The sequence below is a fragment of the Cryptomeria japonica genome, chromosome 4 (assembly GCF_030272615.1).
Source record: "Cryptomeria japonica chromosome 4, Sugi_1.0, whole genome shotgun sequence".
Taxonomy (NCBI): domain Eukaryota; kingdom Viridiplantae; phylum Streptophyta; class Pinopsida; order Cupressales; family Cupressaceae; genus Cryptomeria; species Cryptomeria japonica.
In genome coordinates, this window is record NC_081408.1 from 444,769,528 (window position 1) to 444,785,804 (window position 16,277).

Here is a 16,277-nt window from a genome sequence, read left to right on the forward strand (position 1 = left end):
AAAGAATAAGACCAGTTTGATGGTTTCGCAAGAGCATTATGAAGAGTTGGAGGTTGCACCTGGGAAGAGCTTAAAGATAGGTAAAGTGAATTCCCCTACTGAAAAGGAGTCATATGTTCAGCTTTTTCAAGAATTTGCAGACATTTTTGCATGGGAATATGCTGATTTGAAAGGTTTCAATCCTGAATTAGCACAGCATACCATCGAGTTAGAACCAAATGCTAAACCAGTGAGACAAAGGCAGCGTCCTATCAACCCAAAGATAGAGCCATTAATGCAAAAGGAAGTTTTTAGGCTGATTGAAAGTGGCATTATCTTTCCCATCAAACACACCAGCTGGGTGTCCAATCTTGTACCTGTTAGGAAAAAGAATGGAGAGCTTAGATTATGTGTCGATTTTAGAGACCTGAATAGAGCATCCTTGAAGGATAGGCATCCTCTTCCTTCAATGGAAGAAATATTGCAGAATGTGGCTGGCTCGGAAAGATTCTCACTTCTAGATGGTTATTCGGGATATAACCAAATTCTGGTCAGAAATGAAGACCAGTATAAAACAGCTTTTACCACTAAATGGGGTACCATGGCCTACAAAAGAATGCCTTTTGGTTTATCCAATGCAGGGGCAACATTCCAGAAAGCCATGGATATGGCATTTAGTAATCTGATGTACCAGTTTGTTTTGGTTTATCTTGATGATATCACAGTTTATTCTAAGAAGGCCGTAGATCATCATGGGCACTTAAGGCAGATTTTTGAGCGCTGTAAGGAGTTTGGTGTTTCACTCAACCCTAAGAAATGCATGTTTGCTGTTCATGAAGGAAACTTGTTGGGTTATGTTGTTTCTAAGCAAGGTGTCACAGTGGATCCAGAAAGAATAGCAGCAATCTTGGAGATACCCCTGCCGCATCATAAGAAGGGATTACAATCTTTCATTGGGAGGATAAATTTTGTTAGGCGTTTCTTGCCTAATATTGCAGATTTATTGAAACCACTTACAGCCATGTTGAAGAAAAATGTTGTTTTCCACTGGACAAAAGAAGCAAAGTTAAATTTTCAAACTATCAAGGAATCACTTGCAACAGCACCTGCTCTAGTAAATCCAGACTTTAGCAAAGATTTCATTTTGTATGCATATGGTGGTTATGAGGCTATTTCTGCAATGCTGGTCCAAAAAAACACAGAGGGATTGGAACAGCCTATTGCATTTTTTAGCAAAGGATTGGAAGATTATGAGCAGAGGTATAGCTTTGTTGAAAAGCATGTCCTTGCTGTTGTAAAGAGCCTTAAAAAGTTTCGGCACTTGTTGTCTCATAACAAGATACACCTAAAGGTTGCTCATCCAAGTGTAAAAGAGTTTCTCCTCAGTAAAGATCTCAATGAGAAAAGAGCTGGTTGGATAACACGGGTTATGGAGTATGACTTAGACATCCAGGTCACTAAATTGGTCAGAGGAAGAGGCTTGTGTGAACAGATTGTTACAAATGAAATTTCAAGAAAAGAAGAAGGAGTAGAAACAGCTTTGGTGATTGATTTGATGGCTGATGATAATAGTACATCAAGCTGGTTGCAGGATATGGTTCACTTTCTAAAGACTAGTGAGTGTCCAGCAAACCTAGATAAGGCAAAAAGAAGGTACTATCGGTTACAATCAGTCCCTTTTGTCTTGATTAATGATATATTGTATAGGAAAGATCACAATGGTGTCCTCCTTCGATGTATTGATTCAAATCAGATTACAAAAATCTTGCATGAATTCCATGATGGCCATTCGGGAGGTCATTTCTCTCCCAGGACTACTGCATATAAAATCCTAAGGGCTGGTTACTATTGGCCAGATGTTTTCAAGGACTGTCATGCATATGTAAGGAAGTGTGTAAAGTGTGTTATGTTTGCAGGGAAAGAACGGATGCCAGCATTACCGTTACATCCTATAAAAGCAGAACAACCTTTTGACAGGTGGGGTGTTGATTTCATTGGTCCTATTAACCCACCATCAAGTGCAGGCCACCGGTGGATCATTACTGCAACCGATTATTTTACTAGATGGACTGAGGCTGCAGCACTGAAGGATGCTAATGAGACAGTTGTTCTTAATTTTTATGATGATATTGTGAACAGGTTTGGAGTTCCTGACTCCATAGTGTCCGACAATGCACTCGCTTTTGTAGGCTTAAGGGTGACTGATTGGGCTATTAAACACAACATATATCTCAATACTAGCTCCAATTATTATCCTCAAGGCAACGGATTGGCAGAGTCCACAAATAAGAACTTAATCAGAATCATCAAACGGACTTTACAAGAAAATCAGCGTGATTGGCATTCAAAGCTGAAGGCAGCCTTGTGGGTGGACAGAATCACACCAAAGCAAATTATTGGAAACTCACCTTATCGGTTGGTTTATGGGAAGGAAGCAAGGTTATCAATAGAAACAGAATTTCCAGCACTAGATATGGCTGCTCAGATGGTGTTATTTGAAGAAGAAGATCCTATGCAAGTGCGTTATGCACAATTAATGGAATTGGAGGAAAGTAGGAGAAAAGCGGGACAAACAATGGAGTTTCAACAGTTGCAGGTGAAGAAGAGTTTTGATAGGAAAGCTAGAGCCAGGGAATTCAATGTGGGAGATGTTGTACTCAAGTGGGATGAGCTCAAGAGCAGACCAGGCAAACACACCAAGTTTGATTCGTTTTGGGGAGGTCCGTTTGTCATAACAGAATGCAAGGAACACAATGCTTTTCAGCTGGCTACGCTGGAAGGGAAAAATCTGCCATTACCGGTAAACGATATTTACCTCAAACCTTGTTTTGAGGTCTGTCCTATTTTATAAGTAATAGATTAGTGGAGGAATAAAGTGCTGCTGCACTATTTGCTTTCAAGTTTTGGTGTTCCTAAGTGCTGTTGCACAGTTTGCAGTTGACTAGGCAGTAGAAATACTAATAATAGTAGGCTCATATCAACTAAGGGGGTTGTGTAATCACATCCTGCATTATATATGCTGGAGTATACTCGACATGCATACATCATGAAGAACTTCATTACCCAGCCCACTCACCTAATACTTCCTTGCCTATTATTAGTATCTGTAATGTCTAGCTAACTTTTAGTTTCCCTGTTTTCAATAAGTGTTTTGACACAAGTTGCTGTTAAATATTCAAATCTGATAGATAACTGAGACAAAATAGTCCAATATAAGATTATGAATGAACACCTATCCCTCAGGATAGGGGAGCCAAGCCAAGCTATCCAGAGCCATAAATCTGCACTCAGAATTCTATTTGACACTATTTTATCTCAGCTATTTCCCCTAGTCCAGAGTTGTTCCTAGAAGACTCACTGCCCAATGGATTTCTAAGGCTACTGGGTCCTGTATAGCAGGCATACATACAGTAGAAGTCGCCAAATTGTTATCTAAAATTTCATTACCCATGTAATTTTAGCCAAACGATGCATATTTATCAAATGATTGCATTTACAAAAGATACATCGCAGTGTTTAAAAAGAGGAAAAAGAGGATATTTTTCATTTGTATTGAACAATGATAGATTACAAATTGAGTTCATGCATCTGAAGCATATTTATATACACTGAGTTTTTAAAACCTCACACAAGCCGTGAGCTTAGCATTTCTATCTTTCTTATATATCCAAAACAGAAAAAGATAGAATTTAAAAAATGAATGTGAGGATAACCAGTCATTGCCTTGGGTTGCTTTGACTGGTTATTGGCTGCCCCGTTGCTCTTGTGAATGTTTCCTCGATCTTCAGACTTTGAAAACTCCTACTTTCCTGCACAAAAAGAAAAAAGAAAAGGGAAGAGGTGTTAGATCCAACCGATCTAAGCAATGAAAGATTATCCTACGACATATCATTTATTATAGCCTATCATATTTCTGTTTTGAAAAGACGGGAAAGATAAAGACAAATCACTGCTTCAGGAAAAAGAAATGTTTATGCTAATGTGTTTGTTTCATGTGCAGATAATTAGTTACTCTAATTGGCATGTGCCCCTGACCGAGGCTCCCTTCGGGTATGAGCCCGACATACCCTTTAGAGTAACTAATCTCAGATTATCAAAGTGGAATGATAAAAAACCAACTGAAGTATTAAAGGGACATGTTTGTTTTAAATATGAAACCTTTTACTTTACTATTCATGATATGCATAGAAAGAAAATGTTAATGCCTGTTTTAAGGGACATATCATTTCAATGTGAAACCTTACAGTATTTTAAAAGGATCAATACTACATCATGAAGTTGAACAATTTAATGCAACAAGTTGTAAAGAAAAAAGAGTATTTGAATCTTAAATGCATGTTCAAACAGTGAGCTGAATGAAATCAGAATTAACTGGTACAGGAATGAGTGTCACGAGCCCGTGCTCGAACTTCATTTCTACATGAGATCAATCCCAGCATGTGCCAAAGTCGGAAATTTAACAAGGATAAAACACAATCTCATTAAAAAGTACAATTCTCTCAAGGAAAGAGTGTGGATACTTCATCATATGGAAGGTACTGGTGTCAAATACTTGTAGAACAGTTGAATAACAAGTGGAAGCGTCATATATTCAATACCTTGCCAACTATTCCTTTAGAGCTATGTGAGTGGTTTAACAAGCTTTTAATGGCTGTTTGGCCCAACTTTATCGGGCCTATGCTTTCAGACAGATTTGTGAAAATTATGCTAAAAAAGCTAAAAGAACGGAAGCCAAGACATATTCAAAGTATTGAACTACAGGAGTTCTCATTAGGATTAGCCCCTCCAATCTTAGATCTTCAACGAACATACCGGTCAATTACAGGAAGTCAGACAATCCCTGTAACAGAGCTACCTGGTGTTTCGCCCTGGCTGGAAAAAAATTTCATTAAGACTTTGACGAGGACAATGGTTGAACCACGACGCGAATGCCTTTCTTTATCAGCTGTAAACTCGAAGAAAAGGGCTGTCGGTGGGATTCTTTCAGTGACTGTGGTTTCAGCAAGCAATATTTTCAAGCTAAATACAAAAGGAGCTATTCCAGACAGACGGATGAATTCCTATGATGACATAAATGACTCAGACTTCTATGACCACAATTTCTTCAAGTGTTGTTGATCATGTGTTCAATAACAATTCACAAAATGGAATGTCTAATCTTGACAAATGTAGTGGGACTGACAATGCGATAAAGAATCATTGGAACAGTTCACCTTAAAGGAAGGTTCCTTCATATTTGGCATCTGGTTTGCTTACAGAGCTTCCTAAACTGGCTAGTTTCGATTTATCATTGGTTTCTTATTCAGGAGTTGAAGAGGCATCTACTCCTGTTCGTGCAGTTGTGCTAGTCATGGAAGAATGATCCAATTTCAATTCAGGGTCATCTTGTAAAGATCATAATCTATTAGGTTCAGTGGACAGGGCTTTATCTACAGAGCAGCCAGGGCAGAAAAGGTCGGACATGCATAAAGAGACTTGGAAATTTGCTAATAGATTAGACAATTTGTTCAATTCTACCATCTCACCCAGCTCTAAGGCAGACAGTACTATGTTGCCGAAAACGCACTAGAGCTGTCAAAATCTCTGGTAAGGTTGCACCACTATCTGCTGCAGAAATGTAGGACATCAACTTCATATGCATGCCGATCGTCAAGATGTATGGAGCCAGATTTAAGCCCCTCTACTATTTGCACATCAAATGTTGCAATTCATGGTCTGACAATTAACATGCAGGAGATGAGGGCAGGAAATTTTCCTTCAAGAGCATCTGTTGTAAATGGAATAGGTGCATTAGATATGAAGTCTATTTATTGTCTTGTTTAGGAGAAGTCTCCGAATTCTAATTCTTCATGCTATGAGCTACCTAAACTATGTAATGGTGCTGTTTCATTTATCACTTCTGATGCTATAAGTGCACCTGGCTGTACTTGCCAGGCATCTAGTTTGTTTGATGCTCAACAGATGGAGATATCAAGCAATGATTCAATTTGATTCTGTCCATTACGTTCCATAAATGAGAAAGAGCCAGAAGTGGTGTTAAGAAATGCAGCAAAGAGCTTTACAAGCACTCCTTCCATTTTGAGAAAAAGACCACGTTATGCATCAGCTTTTTGCAAATAGCTAATAATGAGAAAAGGGCAGGTAATTTGAAAGAGAGTGAGAGTTTTGCTCATCTAATGGCTTGGTAGCCTCTCAAGATGAACAATTAAGAAATTGCGGCAATGAAAATAATGTCAGTGGTGTGTCTTTATTATCCAATTGGAAGGATACTGGCATCACTCAAGCAAATTGTATTAAAAAATGGAGTTCATCAGTTGTAAAATCGGCAGAAAATCAAGTTGGTTGTCCTGAATTATCAGAACATATAGAATGTGGCAAAGGTAAGCTTCCATTTGTGGAAAAGATTCCGCCTTATACTACATGAATCTTCCTACAGCAAACCCAGAATGGGCCGCCAACCGGAAAATATCAATGGGTGATGCACAGAAGGTATTAGATTTGGCTGTTGTGAAATAAAAATAAAATTGGAGCAAAGCGATGAGGTAACAAGTAGCCACATGTTACTTGGAATTTTGGCTCAAAAAGGCTGCACGGGTCAACAAATACTGGCTAAAAATGCTACATAAACTTTCCAATTTTCTGGTAAAAAGAATATATGCAGAATGCGTGCTAAATGTGGAAAAAATAAACACAGCGCGTTATCTTCCTGGTAAATATGTATGCAAAACGTAATACATGCAAAATAAAAACGGACACAACAAGTTTCCTGGTAAATGTGGCGAGCATACCTGCAGAAAAAGAGGATTTGCATTCAGAGATGAAGACTCAGGAAGCCCAGTACCCTTCATCCATGGCGGCACCAAACCCCCTCGCGAATCTTCCAAATTGTTTTTTTATTTTGCAAAATGAAAAAATGCGATGGGAGTGAGATATTTTTAGGGTTATAAAACCCTTTGTTATATTTGATAAAAATCTCAAGTCCGCTGGGATATTGCATGTTTAAATATAATAGAAATCAAACATATTTGATAATAGATGTTTTTTTTTTTTTTTTAAAATATCAAATATGTTTTATTTTTATTATATTTTTGTTTTCATTCTTATCTCAAAAGCTGGTTTTATTTGTAAAAGATATTTAATTACAATGTAATTATAAATTGTAATTAAATATTATTATTCGAAATGTAAAAGGTATACTCATATGCAAGAAGGAGACTAAGTCTTTTGACTTATGTTTTGAAGAAGAAGTCTTTTCAGTTTGGAGACATAAGGAGAGCATATAGGATCACTCATAACCACTTGGGAAGCATTCAAAAGGAGTTGAGATATTTTTGGAGACAAGAGCGTCTTTATAGGAACATGAGGTTGTTTGAAACCAAATGGAGCAAATCTAGGGAGGTTGGAGCATTTTTAGGTAAAGGGTCGAAGTTGGACTTTTCCACCATTTTGGGGGGCTTTTATTACTTGGTTAAGTGTTTTGAGGCTGTTTTTAGTGCTCTTTTGGGTTGATTATTTATTAAGGAAGACTTTTCCAGGTTTATAGCCCTCTTTGGTGTCTTCTAGACTCCTCTTTTTGAGGCACTTTTCTTGCATCCGACCCAAATCAGTTGGGGTTTTTTTTTTGTACTTAGTGCCTGAAGACACTTCATTTGGAGTTAGTTCTGATTATGCAGAGAAGGCTCTTGTGACAACATTTTGTCCTTAGCAATATTTTCTTGTATAATTTCTGTAACTCAATCTTGGAGACTGAATATATGATGACAGCATCTTTTGGAGCAAGGTTTTATTAAGTTTTCTTTTTCAAGCCTTCTTTTCTTTCCGTATCTTTGTGTTCATAGCATGATTGATAGAGGTAACCAGTGAATTGTATTATTCCTTGTTATTTTGTCTCATCAAGAGCCTAGTTGCAGAAGTGTATTTTGTTTGCAGGTTGCAGTTTGTGTCCACAAGAACATGGAGCTTTCATGTGAATATATATTTTCCTTGATTGCTCAGTCTAGGACCTTTCTGTGAAACATTTATGCAGGCCTATATAGAACAGAAGTGTTACCCACTAAAATAGAAATTTTTGCAATAAGAGACCTGTCATTATCATTTTAGTTTCCCTCAAAGTTTGGTGAATCACCTAGTTACTTAGTTTATTTTTATTGTTTTCCTTTTCTCTTCCCTTTTCCTACCAAGTTTTCAGTTGTTAGAAGAGCAAATAGGCGATTTATCCAATAGGAACCGGCCTAGGAACCGGAGGTTTCATTTCAATTTGCGCATTGCCCACATGCAGAAGTGAATCCCATGTTAGGCCAAATTACTAAACTTGTAGTTTAGTAGGGTGCAAATTTGACACCTTAACAGGGATTATTAGATTAGGACTTTATGGAATGATGGGGAGAGTTGTGCACAAAAGATGTGGAGATCTAACCTAGTTTGATATTTCCCTAGGTAACCCACACCACTAATTATAGGAACCAAGAAGCCATGAGAAACCAAAGGCATGGACTGACTCACAGTCAAATGGGAATTCCTTACACAAAGCTATGCAAGTGTTGAGGAACACTAATACAAAGTTGTGGGTATGTGCAAGGAAACCCTCAAACACACTGATACCTCTTGTACACAAGAAGGTAAGTGTTGATAAACACTAGTACTAGGTCGTCGGTTCATACAAGAGAGATCCAAAACATGCCATGCTATGAAAATATGCCCCAGTATGCACCTATTGTAAACATACCTAGATATGGAAGATCTGGACAGTCGTAGATAGATGCAGTTGTAGAGAAAAAGATGCAAGTCAAAATGAAAATCCAAGAAATCAAACAAGTCACCCATTCATGACCAACTGACGCCTCTTGCCAAGAGTAGGATTAGGATGGAGGATTAAACTTCTAGGCGAGGGAAGGATTCATCCATAGGGAAAAGGATAGGGTGGGTGGATTTAGGCAAATGACCAGATGACCTTGAAGATTAACTTGTGGACTCAGGAATGATGTCAAGACTTGATGAAGCTCACACAGAGGCACAAAAGCTAAGTTTGATGGGACAATCTTTATTCATGATTTAGGCGACGACTCATCATCATACGCGTGATTTATTCCAGCGGGAGTGGAAAAATATCGCGATGGGCGAATTGGATAGTGAGGATGATGGATATGAGGTGATGGAGTACGGACTTGATAGACAATGGATCTAGATTATTTACCTTAGCGCCTGCATGCAGGTTTTCACCAAGGTACTTGCCCATAGCACCACAAAGTGGTTTTCACCAATGGACGAATTGATTTTTCTTCCCTCTCTTTTTTTTTTGTGTGTGTCACAAGGCGCCTGTTTACTAGAGTGATGATCTTTTTCTTTTTTTTTAATAGTTTTCCAGATTTTTTTATTTTTTTGATTTTATGATTTTTTTGATGTTATGATTTTTTTGGATTTTTTTTTTTTTTTTGATTTTTTGACAATTGATGACTTTCTGAGGACTAGGTATAGAATATTTTTAGGTGTATGATTTTCATTAGATCATTCAAAGGATCTCCTTTAGGAGTAGCCAACTGATATGCCCCTGATCCATATTTTTCTATGATTACATATGGTCCAAGTCAATTAGGCTCAAACTTGCCTTTCTTTTCTCTTTCTTGAAGGCTTTTCTGATTTTCCATGAGGACGAGATCACCAATTTCAAATTCCTGGGTTCTAACCTTCTTGTGGTAACTCATGCGTAGGTGATTATGATATACCTAGAGATGGTTTAAGGCCTTGAGGCGCCTTTCATCCAACAGTTTTAGCTCTTGTAGTCTGGCAATTTTGTATTCGTCATTTGGTAGGATATTCTACAGTGACACCCTTAGAGAGGGGATATCGATCTCAAGAGGGAGGATGACTTCAGATCCAAAGATAAGGGAATAGGGGGTGGTGCCTATGGGTGTGCGGATGGAGATGCAGTAGGCCCATAGAGTAGGGTGGAGTTGGAGGTGCCAATCACGGCCAGCTTCATTGACCGTCTTTTTGAGGATTTTGATTAGGGTTTTGTTAAAAGCCTCATCTTGACCATTACCTTGTGGGTAATATGGGGTGGAGAAGCGATGTTGGATGTCGAATTTATGGAAAAGTTCTTTAACATCCTAATTTTTGAATTATCTATTGTTATCTGTAATGATAACTTTTGGGATTCCATATCGACAGATCAAGTAGTTCAGGATTAATTTGGATATCTACTTACTAGTGGTGAAGGTAAGAGGGATGGCCTCTACCCACTTGGTGAAATATTCGATGGCGATGATAATAAATTTATGACCGTTGGAGGATGTGGGATGGATTTTCCCAATGAGATTGAGCTCCCACTGTGAGAAGGTCCAGGGTGTAATGAATGGCTGCAATTATTGTGATGGCGCATGGATCTTGTTGCCATATTGCTGGCAAGGAATGCATTTCTTCACATAATTATATGCATCTACTTCCATTTTAGGCCAGTAATATCATGTTCTCAAGAGCTTTTTATCCAAGGTGAGCCCACTTGAGTGTGACTCACAGATGCCTTCGTGAACTTCACCTAGTGCCCATTCAGCCTCTTGTTTATCTAAATGCCTTAGGAGGGAACCATCGAAATGCCTTCTGAATAAGGTGTCTCCAAGGATAGTGTAACGAGTAAATCGGCAGATGAAGGTTTGTTGTTGGGTTTTGGTAAGGTGTGGGGGAATGGTGTTATCTTCTAGGAAAGTGAAGGTATCTTGATAACAGGGGGATTCGGGACCAATGAGTACGCACACCATATTGGATTCTGGTAAATCGTATGTCGATATGAATAATTTCTCGACCAAGAACTCACACTTTTGACTATGTGTTGGCATTTGAAGGAGGGAGCCAATGGTGGCCATTGCATCTACAACTCTGTTGTTTTCTCTTGGGAATTGATCAGACTTGATTGTTGTGAAATGTTGCTTAAGATATTCAACCATACTATGATAAGGAAGAAGTTTGTCATATTTTGTTTGATATTTGTCATTGACTTGTTTTATGACAAGTTGTGAATCACCATAGACTTGTAATTCCACTATCTTCCATTGGATAGCCAAGCGTAGTCTAGTAATCAGTGCCTCATATTCTGTGATGTTGTTGGTACATGCAAAGGCTATCTTGTATGACTTTGGGATGCAATCTGCTTGAGGTGTGATCAATAGTATTCCTCCCCCTGATCCATTTTGGGTGCAAGAGCCATCAAAGTATAACTGCCATGTGGAGGATGTGGTGATAGTCATTATGAATTCGTCTGCCAATTCTGTAAGGATCGGATGGTCACCTGGAAGTGGAGTGTCATCCAGTTGGTCTGCAATAACTTATCCCTTGATTACTTTTTTGTCTACATATTCAATGTCAAAATCACTTAACAACATGACCCATTTAGCAGTTCTACTAGTGAGGACAACTTTTGACAAGAATATTTAAGAGGGTCAATCTTAGTAATCAGTTTTGTTTTGTTTTGTTGTTTAGCATGTAGTGTCGGAGTTTCTTCATATTAAATACCAATCCTAAGCATGCTCTTTCAATGGGGGTATAATTGATTTCATACCCTAGTAGTGTTCGAATGATGTAGTATATGGCATGCTCCTTTCCATGATCATTTGTTTGTGCCAATAATGCCCCCAATGCCACTGTAGTATCATATATGTACAAAATAACAGGCTTTCTAGGAGTAGGAGGCATAAGAACTAGAGGTGATGCCAGATATTCTTTGAGTTTTTTAAAAGCCTTTTGACACAGGCAGTCTCATTTGAATTTTGTCTCTTTACGCAACAAGTGTGCAAATGGATGGCATTTATCTACAAGCTGTGAGATGAAGCGCCTGATAGATTCGAGTTTCCCTTGGAGGCTATGCAGTTGTCTGAGGGTCTTTGGGGGAAGCATTTCCATGATGGCTTTCACCTTTGCAAGATCAACCTCGATGCCTCTGTGATCAACAATGAAACCTAGTAGTTTTCTCGATGTGACACCATAAACACACTTCTTAGGAATGAGGCGCAATTTGTATTTTTCCAATCTTTCAAAGATCTGCCTTAAGATAGGGATGTGCTCATGTCTTGTCTTTGATTTTCCTAGAATATCATCCACATAGTCCTCCATGATTTTGTGCAAGAGTTCATGAAATATTATTGTCATTGCATGTTGATATGTGCCTCCGGCACTTTTCAGGCCAAAAGGCATGACTCAGTAACAGAAAGTCCCCCATGGTGTTGTGAACGCAATTTTGTGTTGATCTTCCTCTGTGATCCTGATCTGATTATATCTAGAAAATCCATCCATAAGTGATAGCATCTCATGTCACGTTGTGAGGTCCACAATCATGTCTATGTTGGGGAGCGGGTAATCATCTTTAGGGCAAGCCTTGTTTAGATATCGAAAATCAGTACTCAGTATAGATGCGGATGCCCCCAACAGGTTTGCCGATAGGTACAATGTTGGATACTCATTCAAGGTAGTCTATTGGTTTGATGAATTATGCATCCAACACCTTTTGGGGTTCCGCTTTGACAAGGAGTGCAATATGTGGATGCATCTTGTGCAACTTCTATTTTACGGGTTTTGCATCTAAGTGGATAGCAAGATTATGAACCACCAATTCAAGATCTAGACCTGGCCTGTCAACATAGGACCAAGCAAAGTTGATTTTTGTCTCTGTGAGGAAATTGATGAAGTCTTGTTTCTCTTGATTTCTGAGGGACTTGGCAATGAGCACATTTTTTGGAATGTCTTCGGTACCCATATTGATACTATATGTTTCCTCTATTAACAAATTTGAAATGTCCTGTGGAAGATGACCAACAGTAGGGAGGTCAAGTCCCTCATCCTCAAGTGCCTTTTCTAGGTTTTCACTTTCAGATGCGCCCTTTTTTTTTTCTTTTTGCTCATCCAAAGGTGCCTCAGAGAGGTTTTCACCTAGGGAATCATGTTTTTTTCTTTATTATCTTTTTTGGGACTAAGGGCATTGACCTGACTACCAAAGCATCCCTTTTCATGTAATTGAATCTCGTGTACTATGTTGTAGTCTTCCAAATTCAGCATAGTCAGGAGAGTAATGAGAGCATTATCATCGGTGTAGATGTATAAAGTGGGTTTGTCTCATTGGCCCTAGTCTATGAGTTTGGGATGGACAAGATGTAGCTCGTGTGGAATGGGAGGGGTTATGGGAGTGATGGTGTTGATGTGGGTGTCAAATAAGATGTTGTCTTTGTATTCAAAAGGCATTTCATGGAACTCCTCTTCATTGGAGTCTTTGATATCCAAAGAAGGACTTGAAGGGGCACCAGTGATAGTGATCTTAGGCACTAGAGTGTACCTTGTAAGAGATAGGATTTATTAGTGTTTTTCTTCCTTTCTCCTCTGGTCCCAAGCTGTGTCCTTTGTAACCCATTTTTTCTACTATAGCTGATGCTTTTGGATATATTTTTTTAGGTATGTTTGCTAGGTCTTCATCTTCTTCCCTGTACAACCATGAAGGACATATGTGTCAAGGATCTCCTCATCAAGTGGACCCCATTGCTGAAAGGTGATATCTTTGCATTGTATAACTGGTTTTTTATCTTTTTTGAGTTCTTTTGGTTTGCCAAATGACTTGGGAGATAAGGGGAGATTGCTTATTAATAAGACATCCTCCAATTTGTATTCTCTGCAGCCATTATCTAGGATCTTGATTTTTGGGTATGCTTGGGATGAGGTGGAGGTGACATTTGATGTGTCAGATGGAGGATTTGGAGAGGGTCTATTTAGTGGGCAATGATATGTATGTTTCCCCTCTAAGAGCTTGCAATATTAAAAGGGTTGCGGATCACATTTGATAGTGATCTCCCTTCCATTGAAGGGGAATTTGATGCATTGATGATAAGTGGAGGGTACGGCCTACAAGGAATGAATCCATGAGTGACCGAGAAGAATATTGTAAGGTAGATCAAGATCTAGGACTTGGAAAGGGGTTTCAATTGCTATAGGGCCCACTTGAAGAGGCAAGGTGATCATGCCTTTAGAAACTCTTTCTGCATCATCATATGCTTTTATTGTGATTCTTCTTGATGTATCTATCAGGTCCTCATAAAGTCCCAATTGTTTTATTAACTTGTATGTACACAAATTGAGTCTGGATCCACCATCTATCAGGATACATTTGACCTTGTGCTTCTGGATAAGGGCTTCAATGTGCAAAGGTTTATTATGGTCTTCATCTGCAGGAGCATCATTGGAAGTGAACACAAGGTGTTGTTGGGTGGCAAGATTTCCAATGAGAGATTGAAATTCGGCAACATTGATATTATCGGGAATACGAGACTCAAGGAGGGCTTGTTCAAAAATTTCCTTGTGGACAGGGGAAGTCTTGAGAAGTTCTAGGATGGATATCTGTGCGAGGGTCTTCCCAAGTTGGTCAAGGAGGTCATATCGGTGGGTGGAAGACATGGGGGGAGGGTTTGGTGGGGGAGGGGCTCCTTGGATAGTGACTTTGCCTCGATGGGTGGTTACATTGCAGTCATTCTGAGAGTGGGAAGCGGAAGGTGTAGCGCCTTGAATGACTATCTTAGCAGGGTTAGGTCTGCTTTGGGAAGGGGGAGGGTTATCTCCTTGGATAGTTATGACATTGACATGGTTGTCTGTAGGCTCAATGTGACCTACTAAAACGTCAAAGCTTGTTATATGATTAGTGTAGTCATAGTTCATAACATTAGATGATGAGCCTTTTCCTTTATCATGTTTTGGGAAGGGTTCCTGGTACATTTTGAGTTTGTCATTGTTGTTACCAGGTTTTGAATTTGCTACCTCAATCTCACCTCTATCAATGAGATCTTGTATGTAGATTTTAAGCTTCATGCACTTTCGTGTATCTTGCCCATTGATATGATGATACTCACAATACTCATTCTCATTATACTACCTAGGTTTAGGTTGATTTGGGTTGAACGGACGAGTAATCGGGAAGATCACTGCACCTGCTTGGACAAGCTTTTGAAACACCACTTCAATGGGCTCGGCAAGAGGAATAAAATCTCTTGTAGTCTTGTTATTGAATCGGGGTGGTCGCCCCTTGACTGAGACATTGTTATGAGGATTTTGAGATTTATTTTGATTATTTTGATTGTTGAATTGGTGATTGGTGGTGGTGGGCTTTGGAGGAGCGGCCACGGTCTGGTCCCGTTTTGCATCAGTCACACCATCATTGACTACGTTCTTGTTTTTGGACCAAAATTTTGGTTTCTCATTATGATAAGAGGAAGAATTTTGACTTTATTTTTGGTAATGTTTCAAGGTTCCTTCCTCTAACAAGACATGTTCGAGGGTTAGGCCCTTGTCAGTCAATTTTTGGAAAGATTTAATACATTGAGATGTCAAAGGTCTTGATAGTTTTGGGCACCAAATTCTTTTGAAATAATTCAATTTGGTGTTGTTCTGGCATGTCCCCTTAGAATTTCTTGATAAGATGTCGCCATCTTTGCAAGAAGTTAGCAAAAGTCTCTACAGGCCTTTGTTTTGTGTTACAAAGGTCCATCATTAGCCATGTTGTAGGCATAGTGAGCCATGAACTTCTCTGCTAAGTCTGAGAAGGAGGTGATAGAACCTCGAGGTAAGGACAAGAACCATGCAAGAGCATCTCCCATGAGACTCTTAGGGAATATCCTTCGAAGGTATAAGTCGCTATAGGAGACTTCTTGACATAAGATTTGAAACTCACGAACATGATCTCGGGGGTCCCCTTTGCCCTCATACTTCATGAACTTAGGGAGCTCAAACCTTGGTGGGTATGGTGCAGCTGATATAGACGGGTCATAAGGACAAGGACAGAATTCCTCAAACAAGTAAGGTTTCTTTTTGTTAGTCCCTTCCTTCATGTATTTGATAATGTTTATCATGTCCTGGATTTATTTAATGAGGTCTTGTTGTAGATTTTGGTCATGATGAATTATGTTCGCCCCTAGAATTAGATGAGTCATGGAAGGTCCACCACCACTAATGTATTGATATGATGAGGAAGTGGGGATGTGAGATGTGATGACCGATGTCATAGGGACTTGAGAGACAGTCGATTGCGACATGCAAATTGTTGTGACAGGAGGAAGTGAGGCTCGAATGAAGTTAGCGATATTGTTGAGAGGAATGGAGGATTGTGGAATAGAAACGTATGGTCAGGTAGAAGAAGATGGCATAGAGGCATGTTGGAGAATAGATGAGATCAGATTTGATAGTGGCATGGATACTAAGAAGGAAGAAGGCAGAATGTAGACCACGGGGATAGATGTCATGGGCGCTATTGATTGGGGTTGAATGATGGGCGGGGGCAC